Source organism: Odocoileus virginianus, chromosome 14, assembly GCF_023699985.2.
Source record: "Odocoileus virginianus isolate 20LAN1187 ecotype Illinois chromosome 14, Ovbor_1.2, whole genome shotgun sequence".
In the NCBI taxonomy this organism is placed as follows: domain Eukaryota; kingdom Metazoa; phylum Chordata; class Mammalia; order Artiodactyla; family Cervidae; genus Odocoileus; species Odocoileus virginianus.
In genome coordinates, this window is record NC_069687.1 from 12,881,594 (window position 1) to 12,906,293 (window position 24,700).

The following is a 24,700-nucleotide window of genomic DNA, read 5'->3' on the forward strand; positions in this document are numbered from 1 at the left end:
TTGGCAGCCTTGGGGTACATGTGTCAGAGCTTGTCTGACTCTGCATCCTGGGGGACGGTGGTAGGATTCTGTGTGTGTCGCTAGAACACAGGGGAGAAAACACGAGTGGAAGTGAGTGAGATGCTAGGATGGAACTAGGAAGAGCCAAAAGGGGACGAAAGAGAAAAAAGGAACTGACGAGGATGCCAGAAAGAACAGAGATTATTTCTTAACAGTCATGAGATAAAATACAATTGTTCTGTTGAATTCATCTCCACCTGCTATCTACTCTGCATCCACCAGAGACTGTCCAACCAGCCTCCTTCTTACTCCTCTGCCCTCCTTCTGTATTTATCTTATACAGAAAGAGTCAAGAGGTCAGTCTCTTGACCCTCACCACCATGTTGTAGAGATTCACAATGTGAAGAATCAAAAGATTGCTTATTTCTTCAGGGCATTTTGTCTAGAGAATCATTCCCAGAAGGTGGCTGTGCCGCAGGCCCAGCTACACCACCTGTACCACCAGCATCTCAGACTGGCTACACCACTTGTACCACCAGCATCTCGGACTGGTTACACCACTTGTACCACTAGCATCCAGGACCAGGTTACACCACCTGTACCACCAGCATCTAGGACCTGGCTACACGACCTGTACCACCAGCATCTAGGACCTGGCTACACGACCTGTACCACCAGCATCTAGGACCTGGCTACACGACCTGTACCACCAGCATCCAGTAGAAAGAGATTTCACCTGGAGAGAGGGGTCATTCACATGTTCATTGTGAAAGATAAAGAGCTCGTTATAATAATAATAGCATTCAAATCTAAAATTTAAGAGCAGATGCAGAAAGGGCACAATTTTAAGACCAACATCTATCAAATTAGTGAGCCCATCACAGTTATGATTCATGACGTGTCCTGATGAAGGCTTTAGCTTTGTCCTCTTGCCTACTTTACTCCATGTGGAAGTCCAGGCTTTGCCCAAACTCCATCTCCAAGTCTTTTCTGCTCTTCAGCAGGACCAGCAAGGGGAGAAAGCTGGCCCCACCCACCATCATCTACCTCTCCTTGAACTATCCAGTTTTATAAAAAGAATATTTTTTTAATGAGGCAGAAGAAATAAAAGGATCATAAGCAGGTAAGTAAGCTCAACTGGCCTCCACACTACCCCCCGTCACATGGCTGTGACTTTTCTGATGTGAATATGTGATTCTGCCGTGGCTTCTTTCAGAAAGAAAGAAAAAGTGTCACTGAATCACTTTCATTCTGGTCTATAGCCTGTTGAGATGTGCATACAGTACACACTCAATACATGATCCTTTAGCAAAAGCCCCAATACAGAACTTTTATTTCATTGCTTTGGCAGAGTCATTTTTGAAAAGAAATTGCTTTTTTAAAAATCATGAAATATCTTATTCTATTTTCTGTAAGATAGTGAAGAAAGACCCAAATGAAGTTTTTGGTCAATCTAATAAAAACAAACAGAAATCTGTTGAGGTCTTAACACGGAGATTGAAAGTAGTTTCACTAGAAGACTCAACTCTGAACAGGGAATGAATGATCAGGCCGCTGGCATGAACTGGCCCTAGTTGGTTACAGAAGGGCACCACTGGTGTCCAGAAAGAGCTGGTCCAGCTGTGGAAGGTGCCTCTTTGGGAAGTTATCTTCAGAAAAACGAAATACTGAAACTACATGTTATTCTGCTGTCTTTCTCTCTTTTGCATAACTTTTAAAATAACTAAACCTTGAGGAAAGACATTCTGGCAGGAAACAGACTGATACAGAAGCCTGTGAACCCGTATCTTAATCTAGGACAATACTGGCGTTAGGCAGTCAGGAAGGTGGGCAACGTGGGTCAGGGCTGTCTGAAGAAATAAGCCCTCCCGATGAGTCTGGCATTTATACAGGTTCTCTCTGCAGTTAAAAAGTTGTTCAAAGGTTAAATGGAATGCTTTCTCATCTTCATTTTAGTATCCACTGAGAGAGCCACTTTCCAAGCCACCTCCTATGAACTTCCTGCAAGTAGGTTAAAACAAATTAAGCCTGATGGTGAATTAAGTTTGCAGCTCAGTAGAGAAGGAAATGGCAACCCACTCCAGTGTTCTTGCCTGGAGAATCCCAGGGATGGAGGAGCCTGGTGGGCTGCCGTCTATGGGGTCGCAGAGTCGGACACGACTGAAGAGACTTAGCAGCAGCAGAGAACATCACGGGAGATATACCTGCCCACATATTTGGAGGCAAACACTGTGCTGTAAACTGAAAACACCTCACTCCTGCAGAAACAGTTAAGACTAGGGAAATCTTGTAGTTTATAAATAAGATTTTTATAGTTTTAGGCCAGCTTTTACACACTGGTGGTGCACGCATGTGTGCTCAAGTCGCTCCAGTAGTGCCCGACTCTTTATGACCCCATGGACTGTAGCCCAGCAGGCTCCTCTGTCCATGGGATTCTCCAGGCAAGAACACTGGAGTGGGTTGCTGTGCCAACCTCCAAGGGATCTTCCTGACCCAGGAATTGAACTCGTGTCTCTTGCGGCTCGTGTATTGCAGGCAGACTCTTACTGCTGAGCTACCCGGGAAGCCCACACCCTGGTGGTAAGTATAATAAAGTGTCTACATAAGGGTAATAGATGAATGTACTTGCTAAATAAGTATGAACTTCAGTTCTAACCGTAGGTGTGACTTTAGCTAAAGTACTGCTTATATGGAATGAAATAAGAACTTACTGTGTACCATTATACAATAAAATTAACCCAAATTTTTAATACATGGGATTCCAATGCAACTCATTATCTTGTTGGGGGAAAGTTATTCTTATTTATCTTTTTACTGAAGTATAGATGATATGAAAAGTTATTCTGACACTTGTTAAGACAGTAAAGGAGATTTTATTCAGAACTATAGCACTAGGGGGTCATAATGGGCAACAGATCAAGCTCATCACGGGTCAGGAAGATCCCCTAGAGGAGGAAATGATAACCCACTCCAGTGTTCTTGCCTGGTGAATCCCATGGACAGAGAAGCCTGGTGGGCTACAGTCCATGGGGTCACAAAGAGTCGCACACATCTGAGCGGCTAAACAACAATTACACTAGGGGGTCAACACTGTTGTAATGGATGGGAGATCAAGTTCAGCTCTAGACACAGCAAGACAAGTAGGGATTTACAGCCAATGAGCAGAGAGAGGGGTCAGCGGATGGAAAATCACTGCGAGGAGACAGCAAGGATGGGGGATTCTTGCTAAGAGCAGGTCAAAGTTGGGGGATGTGGAACTTGACTGGATATTGAGGTGATTAGATAGCAAAGGCGGGTGATTTCTCTATAAACTGACATAGCAGGACTCTTGCTAAAGGCAAGCCAGGCAAGGATAGACACTAAAGGTCAAGGTTCAGGCCTTGTTCAGAAGAAAGCTGGCTAAAAACTTGGTTAAGGAGAGAATCTTCATCAGTTTCTCTCCAGTATTCGTGCCTGGAGAACTCTATGGACAGAGGAGCCTGGCAGGCTACAGTCCACAGGTTCTCCAAGAGTCAGGCATGACAGAAGCGATTTAGAACGCACATACCATAAGTGTAAGTCCCGTGCATGCTCAGTTGCTCAGTCATGCCAAACTCTTTGCAACCCCATAGACTGTAGCCCGCCAGGCTCCTCTGTCTGTGGGACTCTCCAGGCAAGAACACTGGAGCAGGTTGCCATTTCCTCCACCAGGGGATCTTCCCGACACAGGGATGGAACCTGCATCTCCTGCATTGGCAGGTGGATTCTTTACCACCAAGTCACCTGGGAAGCCTCCTAAGTTTAAGTTATTAATCTTCAAAAAGATGCAAAGACTTTATGAGAGCCTGACATCTCAAGGATGATACATTTGTGGGTTTGTAGACACATTTGGGCTGTGTCTATGAGATCACACAGAGTCGGACACAGCTGAAGTGACTTAACAGCAGAGACATTCCATGATAATTCCAAGCACATTTCACTATCAGTTATCCTGTGAGAGTAATAACCTAGCAAGACCTCCATCTCCAATCAATAGTATTAAGCTCAAAGGTCTTAGCTTCTTCACAGTGAGGGCCATCTGGTTGGCAACAACTCTTAATTGGTTACAAAGACAGAGTCTGTTATCACCTTACTTAGAATTACAGTAAAAACCCTTGGACTCCCAAAACAGAATGACATAAAAGAGCCCATATTTCAGAGGAAGCACTGAGGGAGGAAAATCATCACAAATAAAGATTCCATGACAGGCTTTGGCTAGTTTTTGTTAATTATGGCTCATACGTGCTGTAAGCAAGGGCTTCAAAGCATTCGAAATGGCATTAATGCCCCAATGACCATACTAAATAAGAACATACGCCTTCATTAGTTAAAACTTCCACATTTTCAGTGGGAAAAGGCCCAATACAATAAAAACAACTGTTTGCCTAAAAGGGATATGATAACTAAGGAAGTTTTGGAACTATAACTGATGTCTTTAATTTCTACTGGATCGCTTCCCTGTAGCTATGGCAACAGCAGACCCAGAAAAAGGAGTGAAAAAAAGGAATCATTTACATTAAGGTTCTCACATGTTGCTTTTTAATTTCCTTTAAGTAATGATAAACATGAAATCAGTGTTTGTTTGCTTTTCCATAAAAATAAAGTCAATCCTTCTACAGAGCAGCGTTTGACCTGTATAAATTAACAATTAAAAAAATTAAAGTTCTAATTTCCAGAGAGTCCTGTCAACATTTTGAGTGGACAGGATGGCAGCTGAACTGACATTTCTTTTTCTGTAAATGAGCAGACATTTCTTATGATTCTTCTTCCTATCTGAAGCTGCCATCAAGCCATTAATGGACTTCCTTTGTGAAAACATTATACCTGTGCTGTTCAGTGCAGCAACCACTGGCCATGTGTGGCTCACAAGGCATCTGAAATGTGATCAGTCTGATCTGAGATGTGCTCCAAGTATAAAATGCACACTGGCTATCAAAGTCTTGGTACAAAAAAATAAATGTCTCCTTAATAGTTTTAGTTTGATTACATGTTGAAAGGATCATATTTGATATATTAAGCTAAAGGAACTATAGCACTTTTCTTTCACTTTTTAAATGGGGCTACTAGAAAATTTGGAATTATATCTGCAGTTCACATGACATTAGTGTTGGACAGTGCTGCATCGGTCTAGATCTTTGGGGGGAGGCTGCTTTCCCAGCCATCTGAACAGAATGAATAGTTCACACTTCAGAAATAGCACACCAGCAGAATCACATAATGACCCTACAATGGGCCCATCTGTTCAGTTACTGATTTAACTCTGTTACATAGTCTTTTGACTGTATATTTAAAGATAGTGACCTTTTTCACGATATACAGAATGCATTCAGAAGCAATGAAAACAGCAATAGTATTAATAAAAACCCTGCCAATAAACGACAAAAATTTCATGACCACAAAACTGTAAATCCGAGTAATACATGAAAACCACTCTGCCCTTTCTTGCGCCCTAAGTACCTATCATTAAATACCACTAATACATACTGTACTCATTTGTGGTTATCTGGGCTTGGAGAAATTAAGATCACCCATTATGAAATTTTACAACACTAAATGAAATCAAACTTTCAACTGTACCTCTGACACTGACCCTGTTTGTTGCACAGGGCAAAGTATGAACTTCAGAGGTTACCGCTAACAGTTGCTTAGGCCATTGGAAAACTGAATCCATATGATTTTATGCCTATAATAGAAAAAAAAATAACTTTAGTTCATGTAATTGATTGGTCCTAAGTGCTTTGAACTGTGATTCATTTAAATGTCAGTGTGCCTATTTCCCGGAATATCAGGATTAACTGTAGCAGTACTTTAAAAAATAAAAATAATTTTTAAATAAGGAGAGAGACCTAGGGTATGAAATCTACAACTGACTGTGGAAATGAACAGTTGACAACATTTGATGGCAAGAAAGCCATCATAGGGTGGAGTACGAGTAGGGGATCCTCTTACAAATAATTCAATAATTGAAAGACTGAGAGAGGAAAAGCGGATTATTTTTGAGCAGACTAGGGAGCAAAATGACTTTTAAGTTCACAGCCTCTGACGCATAAGAAGTCATTTCCACATTTAAACTTTCCTTTCTTCCTGTGGTGCCGTTGCCTAGAAAAACAGGCAGCAGACAGAAACCCGCTGAACAAGTAGGTGGTAGCAAGAATATCTTATACTGACGAAGAGTCTGCAGAACCTTCAGACTGAAGACAAGCACCATCTCTGTAATATTTTTTTCTCCACAAATATGAAGGCTGAAATGATTGAGCTCCAGGAGGACCATCCTTCCTTGAAAGAGGGAAGAAAGAACGGGTTCTGATGAAATGTGAATAGGAAAAAATTAAAAAGTGATGGAAAACAGATATCTACCCCCTATTCCCCCCAGATCTCTAAGGAGCTTGGCAGGGGGATTATAGCTGTGTAGACCTAGCCTAGAAATTATGTGTCTGTTGCAGGCACCCTACTCTTGATTAGAAATTCAAACCCAAACAGGACTAGAAGTCTAAAGGGGAATAATGAGAGCGATTTGTCCTAGAGCACAGAGAAAAGAGGTTTCTTTCCTAGTGTTAAAATTGAGCTGCGTCTGAATGAGACAAGGGGTGAAATGCATGTCCATGGTCATGAAATTGAAAACACAGCAGGCTGATGTGCCATAAGAACCAAAAACACCCTCAGTTTAACTCGTGGAATGAGAACAACCATATTGGGTTATGCATCACAAAAATAAGCAGTCATTTCTCACTTTAACATAAAATTATGTTTGCTGATATTTCCCAGAGAAGAGACACAGATACTGCATGGTCATAATTTTGAAACCCTGATTATACGGTGCATATTTTCTTGCATGATGGATTCTCAGAGTTGTTATTTGCTACTAAGTTAAAATCAAAGGATATAGAGGGATTTATGAAGTTTTTGTTTTTAATTTCAAAAAACTTTTCTTGTTTCTTAAGAAAAATCTTACCTAAAGCATTCCTGCTTATAGGAAACATATAGCAAAATATATTGTTATATTTTAAAAATTAGTCATTTCTAAACAATGCCAAATAATCTACACAGAGAAAAGTCCTGCAGTTTGTGCAATTAACCTGCTAATATAGGTAATCATTTGTTCCTGGTTCCTGATATGTTAAGAGGACACCCAGCTCTCAAGAATGAGGTCCCAAGTCCCAAGTTACTATTGGCCAAGAAGTTTGTAAGATGGTATGGAAAAACCCTAATGAACTTTTTGGCCAACTTACTAACGTCAACAGTCCAAGAAGCTGGCCCTGGATACTTGCATTTCCTGGTTCTTGCCTTCAGCTTGGCCTTGGAGCTCACCTCAGTACCCCAGGGCTCTGGTCACATCCTCTAAGGCAACCAATGTCACCTTCTCAATTCAATGAAGATCACTCGGAAGAAAAAATATGATCAGGAAAATTATAACTTCACGCAGCGGAAGATACTCTGAGATCTAGCAGTGAAATCAGTAATAGATAGCTCTGATGGTTAGTCTAAATTCTCCTCTTTTTTTTTTTGTTGTTTTAAAAGATTTATTTATTTATTTTTGGCTATGCTGGGTCTTCGCTGCTTCGCGGGCTTTTCCCTGGGTGTGGTGAGTGGGGGCCACTCTCCAGCTGGGGTGTGCTGGCTTCTCACCGCAATGGCTCCTCTTGTCTCGAAGCACAGCTTCAACAGTTGTGGCACCCAGGCTTAGCGGCTCCACATGTGGGATCTTCCCGGACCAGGTATTGAACCTCTGTCTTCTGCATTGGCAAGCAGATTCTTTCCCACTGAGCCCTCTGGGAAGACGCTCCTGTTTTTATAAAACAAGCCCGTGGCCCTAAAGCTGAATGTTCTTAGGTAGATATTCTCCTTATTTAGCCGCCACACTGAGACTTTTCGAAAGGCAGATGAGGCCAGGCACAGCTGGGCACACGTCCAACTGTCTTGAGGCTTGGCCAACAGTGTAGGTTCCCCGGCACACAGAAATTCTAATTACTCAGCTATTCCGTGGCCTATCAAAAGCCTTTGTCCTATCACACATCTGCTGCTTCCATCTGACATCTGTTTAAATCACAGCTTTTTCACTGCTTTTACAAGCTTCTCTTAGTTCCATGCAGGGACTCGCAGTCTATGGAACTGATAAAGATGGCAAGGAGCTGACTCTTTTTAACCGATCATGCAGAATCTCTTAATAAGCTGGTGACTCAAAGGTCAGTCTTCATGCGGTCCACCTAGAGGGGCTCACAGAATTGTGCTTTTACCTTTTTTCTTTAGGATGCTATACTCAAAAGATAAAAGCACACATGCCAGTGGCATTAGATTATTTAACCTCTGTGATTATAATGGTAAGATCCCCTGCAAGTAAGGAAACTGATTTTTCAAGGAATATCTAAACAGATATCAGGTTAAGACAGAAAAGCTACTTTTTCAGAGTAATGCAGAGCATGCATGGTTAACCTGGTAATAAACACAGCATGTTCAGCTAAGCAAATAAACTAAAATAAACCAAAGGATAAAGTACACACCAATGTGTGTTTTTCCATGCACATATGTGTCAGGTTTCCCCGAGAAACAACCCAGCTTATGACAAATTAATGAGTGCTGTATCAGGTACAGTGAACACCCTATCCTGGATTTAGTCGCTTCTGTTGTATAGCTAGACTTGGTTTCCTAAGAAGAAAAGAGTTGAGGACTTTAAATTTGCTCTCTAGAAAATTTTGTTAATTTCTGTAATCCTGTAATTCTTCATCAATTCATATATATATATAGATATATTACAAGTGAAAATATATATTTTTTCATTTGGATTAACAACTTCTCCATAATTCACTTTCTTCATCAAATTCAGACAACTCTGGTACTACACCATAAGGGCTGTGGTGGAGACTGAATAAATTAATTTCATCTTATTAAATAAGATAAAATAAGCATGTAAATTGCTTAGTATGATGGTATACAGTAAATGCTCCATAAATGTTAGCTTTCATTATTACTTTACTCAGAAATGGTAATGGAATTGAAGTTCTGCTTGAACATTAGAATTTGAGCATTGTGCACCAAACAGGGAGTAGATTTTCCCATTCATTTTCAAAATTAAGCTGAAAAATGCTTATGCTTCATAGTGAAACCATAAACCAAAGTCAAAATCATCTATTTGCTATTGGTTTATCCAAGTTCTGACCAAATTCACATTCTTCTCTGCTTCCCGGGCACATAGCTAAACTGCATTTCCCAGTCTGCGCTGCAGGTATGTGGGGCCATGTGACGCGTTTTGGCCAAGGAATTGTGGAAGAAGTACCAAATGTGAAATCAAGTTAACAGGATGTGGGAGAAGTAATGAAGTCCGTGAAATACGGGAGTGTGGGAGAAGTTCTGGTCTTTGAGAACTCCTGAGCAAACAAACCTCTTTCCTTATCTGCCAGTTGGATGCTGAAGATCACTGAACTCAAAATATGCCCAGAAGATGCCCTAGAATATGAACTATGACATACAAGGGACCTAGATTCCTGGATGTCTGCATAGAGCACAGCCACCTCATTGACAAGGGCCGTGGCACCAACAAGAAAGAAACCTTTAACAGGCTAAGTGACAGATGTCTGTATTTTTTTTTTTTGCTCAGGGTATTGTCAGACCCTAATCCATTGTTTTTCCCTCCTGAAGGCATGATTATAATCTCATAACAGTAACAGCTAATACTTTCACCATGTGTCAAACACTGTTCTAAGTGCTTTCACACAAGAACTCTTATAATTCTCCTGACAATCCTATGAGGAGGGTAGACACGAAAAATGTTTCCTATGAGACAAGGAAAATGAACACAAAGAGTTCAATAATTACCTAAGGTATCTGGCCAATGTAAGTTGACGAACTAGGGTGCAAACTACAGTCTAGATCTAGAGTTGGTATTCTCCACTACTAGAATATATTGTCTCTTAAATATAAATGTGCAAACACTACACACACACCTTTAGGATTATCCACCCGGGTGTTACATAGGGTCTAGGCACAGCTGAGAAGAAGGCTGGTTATCAATAAAGGACTCCCAAGGCAACCTTTCATAGTCCACCCCAGTTTCTGCGTTAAATGGGTACCCTGTCATTCCTTTTGCTTCCTGGGACTCCTAATTTAAGGATCTTGTTAGAAAAAGGAACCAAAGTAATCCCACCACACAATGAAGCTGTTCATGGCAGGAACCCTTGGCTACCACCCAGTGATAACTTCTATCATAAAAACAGGTTTGTCTTTACTGGAATGCAATTCTCTGAACCCCCACCACAGGATAAAAACCATTGGTAATATGCTCTCTGATGAGGATCTCATTATATGGAAAATTTACCTGTGAAAATGTTTCATGGCCTAGACTCTAGCCATGCTGCAGGAAAAGATCAACTTACCAAAATATGGCATTGATTTCCGATCAGAGGTAGAAGAACAAGCTAGCAAATGACTTCGCCCAAGTCATATGTCCATATTTTTAAGGTCTGAATTACTCAAGGGATTTGCTTATGGGGCAATGACTCACAAGAAGCAATTTCAGAGCATGAACCTCTACCACAGTTTTAGTTAACGGACGACTTTTGTTGTATATTCTAATGAAGAGGGATAATAGAATCCAGAAGAACTAGTTAAACATTCACTACCACCCCATGAAATATATTTTCTATTATCTTTTCACCAGCTCTTTACAGAGGAGGAAGCAGATTGAGACAAGTTAAATGACTTAATCGAGGTCACACCATGAGTGAGCGGCAAAGCCTGCACTTGAATTCAAGTGAATTCATCAGTATTTTCAACTACTACCATACTGTGTCTAACCAGAAACACTTATTTTGATATGCACATGATGTCTGTTCTCCTTCCTCATCTTGGTGGTCAGATTTCTAGAAATAATCCAATCAAACCATTAAAAGCGGAACAGACAGTACAGTCAGGAGCCAGTTTCTACTGGAGAATATCAGAGTTCTGCAAATAACACAGCCTCTCTCTGAGATATAGAAAGAAAAGTGTCAAATTCCCACTTTATAAATAAACGACCAAATGCTTAGGAAAAATGCATTTGGACATGTTGCCTGTCTTTGTGCAGCGAATCAACAGGAATGTTTGACATAGGATCTAGAATTCACTTCAGCCAACATTGCCCAACCATTACACATCAGTCTTTGAAACTGCCTTCCCTCAAAAAAAAGAAAAAAAAACAACAACAACAACAACAAAGTACAGTTCAAAGTTTATTAGACATGTCTTGTGTTTTAAAAAAGGGACCTGAGACAAATATAAGCCGTTTTCCCCATCCTCAAGATCTATAAAATACGTAATACATGAGTAAGTTATGTGTCTTCATCAAAGTTTGTTAACTCTTTTCTAACCAACTAATAATTTCAGCCAAGAAAATATCAACCTAGCCTCTAAAATGATCCATGATCTATCAGATGGGGAATTATTAGTACAGGGTTTCTGATCCTGGTTTTGTAGTATTTAGATGTGGGGAGGAAGCCACCCATCTATTCTTTATCTGTGAGATGGATGGAGGGATGAATTAATGTCAGGAAAGGACAGTGTTTTAAGTTGAAAAGCGCTTCATTAAACGATACACTAAAGTCACCGTGACAGACTGAATAGATACTTAAGAATAACCATCAAGCAGGTTGTTGTTTTTTTAATGGGCATAGTAAGCAAGATTGTTAGGCAGAAGTCTTCTTGGGGATTTGAGGCTGCCCCTCAAACCAATCCTCTTTTGTGCCTGGGCTCATGGGACAAGTGTTTTCCTAACGCAGGGCCCTATCACGTGGAGAACACACTGCTTGTGGCCAGACCCCGACGCTGGCACTCCCCTGACGCTGACACAGACCCACGCCGCTTACACATACCCACGCCGCTGACACAGACCCACGCCGCTCACACAGACCCATGCCGCTCACGCACACCCACGCCGCTCACGCAGACCCACGCCGCTGACGCAGACCCACGCCGCTCACGCAGACCCACGCCGCTGACGCAGACCCACGCCGCTGACGCAGACCCACGCCGGTCACGCACACCCATGCCGCTCACGCAGACCTACGCCGCTGACACACACCCACGCCGCTCACGCACACCCACGCCGCTGACGCAGACCCACGCCGCTCACACAGACCCACGCCGCTGACGCAGACCCACGCCGCTGACGCAGACCCACGCCGCTGACACAGACCCACGCCGCTCACACACACCCACGCCGCTCACACACACCCACGCCGCTGACACAGACCCACGCCGCTCACACAGACCCACGCCGCTGACGCACACCCACGCCGCTCACGCACACCCACGCCGCTGACACAGACCCACGCCGCTGACACACACCCACGCCGCTCACGCACACCCACGCCACTCACGCACACCCACGCCGCTCACGCAGACCCACGCCGCTTACACACACCCACGCCGTTCACACAGACTCACACTGCAACACGGGACGGTGGGGATGGCCGAGTAGGAGTCCTCCCTGTGCTCAGAGAAGAGCCCAAATCAAACACCCTCCCAGGGTCTGGGGGCGGGGAGAGCAGGAGATCAGTGCGGGGGAAGACACTCCCCAGGGCTTGGGAGATTTCCACGTTGCGGGCTGGGGAGGGTGAGTGTGTGCGTGTATGTGTGTGTGTGGAGAGAGGTGGGGGTGTGAGATTGCAGCTTTGGAGGTAAAAAGCCACATCTCTAATTTAGGAAAATCAGTTGGGCATTAAGTGAAAGACTCCAGCAACAGCAAACACAAACACCTTAGCAAAGGGCTGTTTACGGACCCGAAGTCAGGAGTCTGTTTTCTCAGAGTGCCTTCCCGTGGCCAGCCCCCCATGCCCTGCCCAGAAAGGCTGGCCTGCCACTGGAGCACCCACCTTGATGCCTACTTTCTGCTACATCTAGCCTGGTGCCTGGCATTCAGTGGGTTCGTCTGGGTGTTGCTGAGCTTTAGAACTGAGAGTCTTGGATGCCTGGAAACCCCTCAATCTGGGGAGACTGGGCCAGTTGGTCACTGTAAAGGTATCCCATGCTCTCAGTAAGCCTTCATGGAGAAGTGGTTCAACTATCCTTCCCCCCCTCCCACCCTTTTTAAGGACATAGTTTTAGATGAAGGGACTTTTTTGGATCAACAGAATTCAAGGGAAACTGTAATTCTGAATATTCCCAAAGCTGGACCTCATATAAGGTGACACATCCAAATGAATTTAAAGCTGTTTTAAAAGTTTTATAAGGCAATCTCTCATGTATTCTTATTTATTTTTTACATTAAGACATACTATTTGTAGTACCACTGTTGGTGCATTTAAAAGCAATATTCTATGGGATTTCCATTAAGAATCCATCTTGCAGTGCAGGGGAGGTGGGTTCGATCCCTGGTCCAGGAAGATCCCACATGCCACAGAACAGCTAAGCCCATGTGCCACAACTACCAAGCCAGAGCGCCACAATGAGCCTGCACAATGCAATGAGGGGCCCACGTGCTCCAGTAAGCCCTAACACAGCCAAATCAATAAATAAATATTAAAAAAAATTAAAAAAGCAATATTCTACAACTTTTATCACCCCTCAGAAGCCCCTACGCCTGGCTGCAGCTTCCCCTGCGGAACTCCGCCCCTGTGGAGGGGAGGGGCAGGAACAAATGGGACCCAGGGTTCCTTTCTGATCCCCAGGCTCCCCTTCCCGATACCTGACCTCACCCTTCTCCACTGTCCTTCCTGAAATGCCAGCCTCCCCCACTAGCTTGCTGCACTCACACTCTGAAGGCATAGTGGGCAGGAAAAGGCTGAGGACAGGAGGAAGGATGCCAGCAAGGAAGGGCTGGAGGGTTTCTTCATTCTGCCATGACCATGATTTGGCCCTGGGCTGCAGCAACCCCCCTGGGGGCTGCTTCATCAGGCATTGGGTTGCTCCTACAGCGTCCTGGAGGGCATGGCAACCCACGCCAGTATTCTGGCTTGGAGAGTTCCATGGACAGAGGAGCCTGGAGGGCCACAGTCCATAGGGTTGCAGAGAGTTGGACACGACAGAAGTGACTTAGCAGGTACTTACAGTGTCCTGTGTGACCCCATGTTGCCTGCCTGATGGCATCCGTTCAGTTGATTTACTGCTTTGGCATTCTGGACACAAAGCGTGAGGCTGCTGGCTTTTGTTGTTGATGATTTGCTGATTTTGAAAAAGTCACAGAACCCTATTTCTTTCAACAGATGTTTAAATATATGCTAATCATTTGCAAAGGTCAGGTTTCAAGAAAAAAATCTTTGAAAACGATTTTACTCTAGTCAACCCAACGGTGCCCAAACTTAGTTGATCACAGGGTCCGTTGTGCACCAAAGGTAAATTGTCCAGCAGCGTATTCTGGGCAATTTGCTCAACTAAGGTATTCACAGAACTGAAAACAAGTGGTATTTTTTTCTACAGCTAGTATGTTAATCTTGCTAGTTGAGGAAAAGCAGGTACCAAATCATAGATTATTTCCCATAATCTTTTTCATCACCAAGTTGAATTTAGAAAACAAAGAAGACAAACTTTAAAGAACAAAGATTAATCATCTATGAAAAATGTTCTGCTTTTAAAACTTAACCTAAATTTGGGGCGGGGGGAAGTACTTGCCAGTGAAATACGCAATGCTGCCCTTATAGTTCTCAAGGGCACTGACACCAACAGTGCTCAGCTCTACTCAAAATCACACTGAAATTTCCTGGCAGCCTCCTACAAAAAAACCCAATTTTTAGATCAATAACCTCCAAATACAAGGTTTAAAAAATATTTTCTGGTCTGAAAATCATATGAAGAAAGTAGTCTCTAAGCAGTTACCATCCCAAAATAGAATGCAATTCAAAAAGTAAAACACAACAAAAAGTATTTAAAAGTTGTTAAAAGATTGCTGTCATAGACATAAATCTTATTGTCATGGTGGAAATTCTGACAGTTTTCCACACATAAATAAATATCATTCCCACTACTGTGCTTTGTTATAAGATCCCTAAATAGTTGCAATGACGGAAAAAGTATTTCCCGACAATAAGCAAGCAGTATCCTTGCCAAGAAATTAAATAACCAAAGTCAATGATCCAATTGCTAGTTAACAGTGCTAGGGATTACACACAGAGAAAAAAAGTCAAAATAAACAGGTTACACTTAGTAAATAAGCAGATTTATAGACCAGTTCAAGTCATCTAAAAGCACAGCATGAGAATAAAACAACAAACTTGCATGGACTGATTTAAAATTGCTTCCAGAGGAAACAGAGGTAAGTTTCCAACAAGGTTGAAGTAAGTGCCAGTTACCCTTCATACTTTAGTTTTCTAGTTCTAAAATGGGAAAAAGGATATCTGTCCTGAGGATTTCCCTGCTGGTCAAGTGGCCAAGACTTCTTGCTCTCCACGCAGGGGACCCTGGTTTGATCCCTGGTCGGCACACTAGATTCCACACGCTGCATCTAAGACCTGGCAGAGCCAAATAAATAAAATCTTTCAAAAAGGGGTTTGTTCCACTGTGAAAGCAATGAAAAAGTAGGGAAGAATATGACTACTGAGATCTTGGGTAAGGCATCAACACCTAACCTTGCTGAAAAGGAGAAATTGGACTCGTTTACAGAAATTACTTCCAACGACCTTCCACTGGACAATTAAAATATATCTAGTTACAACCAAATGAAAGCGTGGCCAGAGACAATTTCTGGTGCTTAACATGTTTTCAGTTCCTTGATATAATCACACAGTTGCTTCCATGGGCCCCAAGCTCAGCCAACTTGTTTCTTATTCCTGTGTCTCAGAGAGCAGTTAGGCAGCAAATAGAATCACCATGAGGTCAGTGGGAACAAGAATTGACTTCACACACTCATGAAAAATGAGGTATCTATCTTGATATTCTGTCACCCCCTTTTCTGTAGAGCTCAGGTCTTGGGGTGGAAACGGGGCGGGGGTTCATTTGCTGACAAGGGAGTAAGCTATTCATAGTAACTGGTGAGAGACTGGCCAAAGCTCTCACCAACTAAAAACAAAGAAAACCCGCATGACATAAAAGCTATTAATTGAGTTTACTCGGTGTCTGAGGACTATGTGTGGGTGCTAAGTTGCTTCAGTCATATCCCACTCTCTGCGACCCCATGGACTCCTCTGCGCCAGGCTCCTGTCTATGGGTTTCTTTAAGCAAGAATACTGGAGTGGGCTGCCATGCCCTCCTCCAGGGGATCTTCCCAACCCAGGAAAGAACCTGCATCTCCTGTGGCTTCTGCATCACAGGCCGATTCTCTACTGCTGAGCCACCCAGGAAACCCACTGAGGACTAAAATCTGGGAGATAGTCTTCCAGACATCTCTGAGGAACTGTCCTGAAGAGAGGGGTGGGGAGGTCAGTATACATATGATCTTGACAAAGGGGTACGTGCAGTCAAGCTTACATCTCCGTAGAAGATTTCTGCTAATCACGAGGAGCAAGATGTCTCCATTCATGACTTTAGTGCTTTTTGAGATATGAGATGATGAAAGAAATTCGGTTCATCAAATTCTTCCGAAACTAACTCCCTGAAGGCCTGTTCTGCCAGTTTTTCCCAGAGCACAGTGCCTTGTTCTTGATCTCCACCCTGAATTCCTTTCGGGGTGTGTTGGAAGTCAGAGGCTACAGAGATTGATGATCTAATTCTTGTAGAGCTGGATGGTGAGTGACATCCCTTAGTTGGCACCTGTGTAGCATATTGGGCTGTTTGCAATGCAGGTATCCCCCTGCTATCTGAAAGCACAGCATGCCAGTGAAATCTTTCTGAAGCCAAAATGATGCAAAGTGAAGATGCAATTACCTTTAAGACACATCTTGCTAATGAGTGCACAGAATAAATCAAGATGAAGCACGGATACTCAGAGACACGTTCAAAGCTACGGCGGCTGGATGCTGAGCTGCCGAGTATGGGTCGTAGCAAAGGAGCCTGGAGGCGCTGCGCTCCCTGCCCTTTGTGTGAGCTGCTCTACAACGGCTTGTGGAGAAACTGATGCTGAATGAACTTTTTGCTTTTTGACTTATTTCCTAAATTTGAAAATCCTCTTTGGATTTCTTTCAGTTAGCAGAAAGGTTCTAATGGAGCTCTTTCATAAAAGTGAAGTGGTCCGAAACGAACTTTCAAAAGGTGGGGTACCCACTTTGACGGTTACCTGAACGCATCCTTGTAACACCTGGAGCTTGCCCTTCCCCGGGCCGGGGTATAGGGTTTTAGAGTTGATTTCCAAGGCTATGGGAGTTAAAAATTTAAAAAATGAGGGGGTGAGGGTCACATTAAACATTCAGGACTGAAAAAGCTGCTGCACAAGCTTAAGAGCAAGTGATGATATTTGCCAGAAACCTTTGAAAATAGCCAAGATGCTACCCTTCGTGGACTGGCCTATGCTGTGCCCAAGGGAGATGAGCCAGGCTGACCTAAGGCCCTGCCCAGCGCATCAGATTCTCTAAGAAGAGAACGACCTGGTGCATAGTCACAGCCCCCTAGTGGGTCATTCCTGTGTTCACAGAAGAGAAATATCTAAGTTCAAAGGCACTGTCTGGGGCTCTGCCATCCTTCATAACGCACTCCCTTCTCTCCCCTGGGTTAAAACACTTCTCAGTAACCAACAACCTCAGTCTTGGCAGCAGGAAGGAATTAGGAAAGCAAATAGCACCCTCGAGGGGCTCGAGCACGACTCACGATGACACATAGGCATTCCATGCTGCCCTGGCTTCAACTCAGAGGGTGTTCTCCTTCCTCAAAATTCATCAGCATCTTTAAAGCATGCAGAGGACTATGGTGATTTTACATACCATCCTGAAGTACAAGGAAAGAAGGACTGAGGATGGGGCAGAGAACAAGAGCTCTGGGCTGCCGTGAGGGCTCAGAGGAGGACACTGCTGTCTGACCCTGGACGAGTTATCTGCCACCTTTAACTCCAGTTTCCCTGTCTGTAAGACAGAGATAATCCCAGGAGCCACAACAGTGGGAAACATCCATTTAAAATACTCAGTCGTGAGACCCACTCTTGGGCCGGCGGACCTCGCGGAGTGCGGCCTGGGGCTGGATACCACCAGGAGATGGCGGCAGCAGTAGCCGTGAGCGGCGCCAAGCGGAGCCTGCGGGCAGAGCTGAAGCAGCGTCTGCGGGCGCTAAGCGCTGAGGAGCGGCTGCGCCAGTCCCACCTCCTGGCCCAGAAGGTGTTTACCCATAGTGAATATCAAAAGTCCAAAAGAGTGTCCATCTTTCTGAGCATGCCGGATGAAATTGAGACAGAGGAGATCATCAAGGACATTTTCCGACAAGGCAAAACCTGCTTTATCCCGCGGTACCAGGTGCAGAGCAATCACATGGATATGGTGAAGTTAGCATCACCAGAGGAGATCGCTTCACTGCCCAGAACTTCCTGGAACATTCAGCAGCCCGGGGAGGATGCGGTTCTGGAGGAGGCCTTGTCAACAGGGGGACTTGACCTCATCTTCGTGCCGGGTCTCGGGTTCGACAAACAGAGCAACCGTTTGGGACGGGGCAAAGGCTACTATGATGCCTACCTGAAGCGCTGTCTGCAGTCCCAGGACGTGAAACCCTACACCCTGGCCTTGGCTTTCAAGGAGCAGATCTGCCTCCAGGTCCCGGTAGATGAGAATGATGTGAAGGTAGACGAAGTGCTTTATGAAGACTGCTGAGCATCTTTGGCTCTGACGACCACAGCTGAATAATCAAGGTTTTGTGCCAGAAAAAAGTCAACTATATGTATTTTCTCTTTGTCAGAAATAAGTAGAAATTGCACACTAATGTGAATGTGGGCTATATTGTTTTTAACGTAAGATACACCTAACATGAAACCAGTTTTAAAAATCAATAGCCTTATGTGTAATAGAACATTGATTAAAACAGAGGCTATCACTGTGTGATTTTCAATTTAACTTTCTGGCCTTAATGTCCCAGGTTGGTCCATCTGCTTTGTGGTGGTGGTGGTTTAGTTGCTCAGTCAAGCCTGACTCTTGGTGACCCCATGGACTATAGCCCGCTAGGCGCCTCTGTCTATGGGATTCTCCAGGCAAGAATACTGGGGTGGATTGCTGTTATCTCCTTTCGACTCAGGGATTGAACCCAGGTCTCTCACATTGCAGGCAGATTTTTTACCACTTGAGCCCTTAGGGAATCCCTGGTTCTGCTTTGAAGTGTAAACTGAACATTCATGAGGCGCTGTGCTCCAACTCAGTGTCTGAGGGGAAAGGAAACTTATGGGGAATGGACACTGTCATGAAGTCCTGTCAGGGGTCTAGGTCAGTCTGGTGGGCACACAGAGACCCAGCAATTACTGAATTACTTGGGGTTTGCTTTGCATTCAAAGTTCCCCAAGAATATTCTCCCCTTTCATCATAGCTTCACTTACTCAACCTGAAATTGTGTCTGATGCTTTCTAACATTTGATGGACAACAGACTGAAATCTTTTATGATTTAAATATTTAAATCTGGCTGATGTGTTCCCATCTCTGCTGTTCCGGGTGTCAGTCACTGATGAATTTAAGATCTGGTGTCTTAAAAGGACGCATTTGAATCAGTTCTAATGAGATGGATGAAACTGGAGCCAGAGTGAAGTAAGTCAGAAAGAAAAACACCAATAGAGTATATTAACGCATATAGATGGAATTTAGAAAGATGGTAATGATGACCCTATATGTGAGACAGCAAAAGAGACACCGATATAAAGAACAGACTTTTGGACTCTGGGAGAAGGCGAGGGTTGAATGATTTGAGAGAATAGCATTGAAACATGTATATTACGATATGTGAAATAGATGACCAGTCCAAGCTCAATGCATGAAACAGGGCACTCAAAGCTGGTGCACTGGGACAACCCTGAGGGATGGGAGGGGGAGGGAGGTGGGAGGGGGGTCAGGATGGGGGACACATGTACACCCGTGGCTGATTCATGTCAATGTATAGCAAAAACTGCCACAATATTGTAAAGTAATTAGCCTCCAATTAAAATTAAAAAAAAGTAAAAAAAAAAAAAAAAAAAAAAAAATACTCAGTCGTTGATTGGTTCAGAGTAACAAGTGCTCCATCGTGGAGATGTTCATTGGAGTTGGCGAGAGTGGTAAAGAACCCAACTGCCAATGCAGGAGACGTAGGAGATGTAAGAGATGTGAGTGTGGTCCCAGACCCCCTGGAGGAGGGAATGGCAACCCACTCCAGTATTCTTGTCTGGTTTCTAATTACAGTCAAGGCAAGCATGTTCAAAGACAGGGAGAAAAGGGCAGTGTTGGGGGAAAACCTGCATATACTGATGATGAAATTCCTTGAGACTCAAAAAAATGTTAAGATCTACTGTGTGGCCTCAGGCAAGTCACTTATGGTCTCTGTGCCTTATTTCCTCCTTTGGAGAAAGAGGATGCCAACAATCACGGTGTGGTCAGGTTATTTAGCAGATGAATAGATTAATACACAAAAAGCACTTAGAGCCATTACCTGGAACAGAGTCAGGGCGATTTAACTTTTTGTAATGATTACCATCGAATAAGTCAGCCAAGGGAGAGAAGAAAAGGTTGCTTATTTCACTAACATTTACAAATTAAGCAGGTTTAATCATGACTCCTAATACTCGATGCAGTTCAGATCAGTTCAGTCGCTCACTCAGTCGTGTCCATTCTGTGACCCCAGGGATTGCAGCACACCAGGCTTCCCTGTCCATCACCATTTCCCAGAGCTTGCTCAAACTCATGTACACTGAGTCGGTGATGCCAACCAACCATCTCTTCCTCTTCTCCTCCTGCCTTCAATCTTTCCCAACATCAGGGTCTTTGCCAGTGAGTCAGTTCTTCACATCAAGTGGTCAAAGTATTGGAGTTTCAGCTTTCAGCATCAGTCCTTCCAATGAATATTCAGGACAGATTCCTTTAAGATTGATTGGTTTGATCTCCTTGCAGATCAAGGGACTCTCAAGAGTCTTCTCCAGCACCACAGTTCAAAAGCATCAATTCTTTGGCGCTCAGTTTTCTTTATAGTCCAACTCTCACATCCATATATATAACCACTGGAAAAACCATTGCTTTGACTAGACAGGCCTTTGTCGGTAATGTCTCTGCTTTTTAATGTGCTGTCTAGGTTGGTCATAGCTTTTCTTGCAAGAAGTAAGCGTCTTTTAAAACTAGTACAACTAATTTTTATGGTGATATCATTTCGAGATTTTTTTTTTAGTTATAATTCTGGATTTGGACAGAGATGGTTAAATTGTAAAGTACTTCCATAAATACTTTTAATTTTGTTGAGACCGAGACATGTTGCTAAAAGAGATGAATGTGTGCCTCTAGGTAATCATTCAAACAGTTTGTGTCTTGGAAGAGCCTGTCCCATTGCAAAAGGAAAACCGGACAGTCTGTGCCCATGGCTCGCTCTGTGCAGTTGAAATGCTTCTCTGACACTGAAGAACAAAACTACCATTAGGCCACCAGTCCTTCTTACAGGAGGTATGCTGGTGATACAGAGCACCGAGTCCTACACATACCCTTTGAGGCGTCCACCTCATCCTGCTCCCCCATCATTTAATTTCAAGCCACGGGAAGGTCCAGAAACACCCGTGCTATGTTACTACAGGTTGGGGGCTTGTGAGATTCTAGCAGATGCTCTTGCTGACTGCAAATTCCGTTTCCTGTTTGCCTTTCTGCTCAACCAGGCACCGTCTGTCTCCCGACAGGATCACATTTGGGGGGTAATCCCCTCTCCCTTTAGAAAACCACAAATACATGTTACTCCAGAGCCGTGCTCTTCCTCCCTGCAAGCCTCGAGGGGCCTCTCCCCTGCCTGGGTGTCAGGAGAGGAGACAGGAGGGGAGAAGCTCCAACACAAACAAACTGGTCCCCGAAGGACTGTTTGCTTAATTCCACTGGGACTGTGTTATTTGGCAGATGCTTCTTTGCACACTTTCTGATAAAGGGAAGCTCAGAAACAGTTTATTTTTTCAATAAATTACTTAACAAGCACAACAAAAATACTCCATAACATGAAATTTTTCTGCCAAGGTATGCAAACTGCAGGTGTGCCCAGGTAAAAACCCAACCCAAGCCCTCCCAGCAGCTAAGGTGTGCCTGTTTTGGCCATGCAACAGGCCATTATCCACATGAAGGTAAAGAACTTGAAGGGCCTGAGCACTGGGGACTCCAGTGTCTGTAAATATCATAAGAATCTCTTTGAACAATAAGGCAACCAGAAAGCTGTTTGTGAACATCTCAGCAAAGTCCCTTAAAGTGATTTTGATCTGATCATCCCAATGGGTCTTTACTTCAGTTTAGCAAACTGAGCCTAGTCTTACGCTACTTTAAGGGGAAACAAAAGGTCTAGAAAATACAGCAAGAGATGTATGAGTGAGTTACCATAGTGACCATGTGCATGCTAAGTTGCTCAGTCGTGTCCAACTCTCTGCAACCTTTTGGATTGTAACCCACTAGCTCCTCTGTCCATGGGATTCTCCAGGCAAGAATACTGAAGTGGGTTGCCAAGCCCTCCTCCAGGGGATCTTCCCAACCCAGGGATCAAACCCGCATCTCTTATGTCTCCTGCAATGGCAGGCAGGCTTTTTATCACTGACACCACCTGGGAAACTCCACAGTGACCACAGCATCTAACATTTTTACTTCCTGACCTGTGCCCTTAAGTTTCAACCCTAAGTGTGGAGAGTAGTGAAGACAGAAAACTTCACTACTCTCTTCATTACTGTAAAAAGGATGCTAACACAGGGTGTAAAACTTCATAATTTGAAAGGGCGGGCATTCACGTGCATACACTGCCCCCCGCCACCCCCCACCCCCAACACACCTGGTTTTGTCTTACTGTCTGACTTGGTCTTTTTAAAGAATATTGTACCAGCATATTCTGTCAAGTTTAAGCATGTAGCCTCAATTCTTAGAGTTTTATCAGTTAAGAACAAAAACCAGAGAGAGTCCTTTTTTTTTTTTAATCTTTAGTTTTAAAAATAGGCTTTTGTTTGGTTCTGCTTTCAAGACTGGTTAGATTTTGATCAGTCTCCAAACTCCTATTACCGTCAGGCTGAAATCAAGACTAGAAAAAGCCAAGCCCTAGATTTTCCTTTTCCTAGAAGAAATTACCAAACACTGGATAACAGAATGAAAGTCCTAAGGGCAGCCAGCTTTCAGCCGATCATTCTCAATATTCTAACTTTGCGGCATAAATAAGACACTTTACACAAGTCATGGATGTCTGTGAAGTGAAAGTAAAAGTCTCTCTGTCATGTCCAACTCTTTGCGACCCCATGGACTATACAGTTCATGGAATTTCCAGGCCAGAATGCCAGAGTGGGTAGCCTTTCCCTTCTCCAGGCGATCTTCCCAACCCAGGGATCAAACCCAGGTCTCCCACATTGCAGGCAGATTCTCTACCATCTGAGCCACAAGGGAAGCCCCGGATGTCTGTGGGACCCAGCATTTATCTTGACCTGTGAAGGAATGTAAGACAGAATATTCCCCATCAGAGGTAGGAATTTCACCTTGACCATGTCAAGGTCATGTCAAGTACCAGGTCATGTACCTCTGTCAAGTACCATGTAACCAATCACACATCAAACCAGTGAAAATGACCAATATCTGACTTTTTTGTAATCTAACATAATAAATGTCTAGGCTGGCCTCATCCAAGACACATAGCCATGCCCTTCTGTGACTGTCCCAGAAAATTTCTGAGAATAAGCAAGAGAATATACATTCTTAATGTCTTAAAAGGGGAGGGGGTTCTTGCCACAAAAGCAATGGATGATACCATTTGGTTTTCATCCTGACCACACCTCACATCTCCTAAAAACCATCTGTTCATGAAGAGATCCCAATACTCTTTTCAATTCTCAACAGGTGGAGCATCTGGCCAAAGTCAGGAATTCCCCCAACACTTGGCTTTCCTCTTTCTGTTTCATCCAAGTTATGGTTCAGAGATTTTAAAGAAGGAACATTACTCCAGCAAAGTATATGTGTCCACCATTTTCTATTTTATGCTAGGACAAACATATTAAGAACCACATTAAGAAAGTTGTTTCTGCTACAATTTTCTAGGAAGGAGGGGGCTGTGAAACATGAAAAAATCATGAACATGGATCCTTCTTTTCTGGATTCAGAGCACAACCAAATTTTGATTTTTTAAAACCTGCATTCACATAAATTTGCAACTGAATAATCTATTTATGAGCTTAATTGATCCGCACCTTTTATTGATTTGTGACAGTTACTCTTTTTTCATTAGATATCTTCTTTTAAAATTTTTTAAAAAGACATCTTTTTATTGTGGTATATTTAATAGGTGTGTTAATGTGTTCACTTTGATATTCTGACATACACATATGCCAGTCAAGCCATCACCACTATCAAAATAATGCAAATGCTTGCTCCCACTTTTTAAAAATTTGAGATATAATTGACATACAATATCATATTCATTTTAGGTATAAACCATATTGTTTTTTGTTATTTAGTTGCTAAGTTGTATTTGACCCTTTTGCAACTGTACCCATTAAGCTCCTTTATCCATGGAATTTTCCAGGCAAGAATACTGTAGCAGGTTGCCATTTCCTTCTCCAGGAGATCTTCCCGACCCAGGGGATAGAACCCATGTCTCCTGCATTGCAGACAGATTCTTTTACCACTGCGCCACCAGGGAAGCCCAAGTGTAAACTATAATGATTTATACTTATATATTGCTAAATGATCACTGCAATAAGTTTAGTTGATATCC

General features: G+C 43.3%; 1 protein-coding gene and 1 pseudogene across 1 annotated transcript in view; one reads left to right on the plus strand and one right to left on the minus strand.

The window, feature by feature from the left end:
• The window catches only part of ANKH (ANKH inorganic pyrophosphate transport regulator), a 164,046-nt gene that overhangs the window by 107,968 nt on the left and 31,378 nt on the right, over positions 1-24,700 (minus strand). The window lies entirely within an intron of this gene.
• LOC139029615 (5-formyltetrahydrofolate cyclo-ligase pseudogene) lies at positions 17,991-18,879 on the plus strand (annotated as a pseudogene).